Genomic DNA, 1,213 nt, shown 5'->3' with positions numbered 1-1,213 from the left:
GGGAGGACTTGTGTCCTCTTTGAGAAGCTCAGCAGGATCACTCACCTCCTGAGCGGTTGTTTTCTTCTTGTCACCTTCTGTGCCCTGCGGGGAGAAGGTGCTTGTTAGCCATGTGTGGCTACCCCCCTCTATCCCCCCTGCCCCCCCTCTCCTCCGCTTCCCCTGCTCCTTGTGACTTACCTGACATTTTGGTGAGAGTCCGGGGACTCCGCATGCCGCCTCTGGTGGCCGCGCGGACTGCCGGCGGGTGGAACCACACTGTTGTGTATCCTGTTCCCCGCCGGCCGCTGTAAGCGCGCACTTCCGGTTTTGCCGGAAGTATCATAGCGCCATGGCAACGGCCTGGCGCTGGCGGCCGCTCACTCAGGGAAGATTCAGGCCTTATTAAAGGCCGGAAAAGACTGAGAGATGTGGGGGTAAGTGCCCGTGTTAAGGGCCTCTTGGTGGGGGGGAATGTATATCTTTGCAGACCCCTGATTACAGGGTTAGTTGTCTGGGCAGGTTGCCTCACCTGCTTTGATTGTGGCTCCGCCCACTTCCAGCCGGCCAGAATTAAGAGGCTGGCTGGCCTGGTGTCAGAGACCTTCCTGCAGTATCTGCTGAAGGCGTGCGATTGTGGTGTTCATTGATCTTGAACTCTTTTCCAGTTTGCAAACTTTATTGGGAACCGGCTGTGATGGCTGAGTGGTTAAGGTTTTGGACTCGAAATCCAATGGGGTCTCCCCGCACAGGTTCAGATCCTGTTCACAGCGCCAGCCCGGCTAGCTCAGTCGGTAGAGCATGAGACTCTTAATCTCAAGGTCGTGGGTTCGGGTCGCACGTTGGGCGCCAAGTCACCTCTCTGTCCAGTCTACAGGACCTGGTAAGATTTACCCTTTTTTTAAAAGTTGGTATGATGTCATGGTGACAGTGTTGCATGGTCTATTATCTCTCTCTGTAGGATATGTCATCCTCTACTACCCCTCCTGGGGATGGTAGGAGGAAAACCTCTTCCAAGAGGAAACATCTTTCCTGCTTCGATTGCGACACACCGCTCCCTGATGGTAGGTAGCGGCTTGAAAGGTTGTGCCCTGCGGGGTACTACTGGTCCTATAACTTGCCTATTTTCAGGCTATGAGTGGGCCCGTTGTCACGGGTGCAGAGGTCCTCCACCTGTGGAGCCCTCTCCCAGAGATATGATGGCATGGGTCAAGGAGATGGTGAGTTTGGGCAT

At 55.2% G+C, this 1,213-nt stretch overlaps 1 non-coding gene across 1 annotated transcript; it reads left to right on the top strand.

The window, feature by feature from the left end:
• Positions 1-670: 670 nt before the first annotated feature.
• TRNAS-CGA (transfer RNA serine (anticodon CGA)) lies at positions 671-752 on the top strand. Its single transcript has one exon. It is a non-coding gene; the product is annotated as a tRNA-Ser (tRNA).
• The last annotated feature ends 461 nt before the right edge of the window (positions 753-1,213 follow it).

Source organism: Leptodactylus fuscus, chromosome 1 (genome assembly GCF_031893055.1).
Source record: "Leptodactylus fuscus isolate aLepFus1 chromosome 1, aLepFus1.hap2, whole genome shotgun sequence".
Taxonomy (NCBI): Eukaryota; Metazoa; Chordata; class Amphibia; order Anura; family Leptodactylidae; genus Leptodactylus; species Leptodactylus fuscus.
This window is presented reverse-complemented; position numbering and strand designations above follow the sequence as displayed.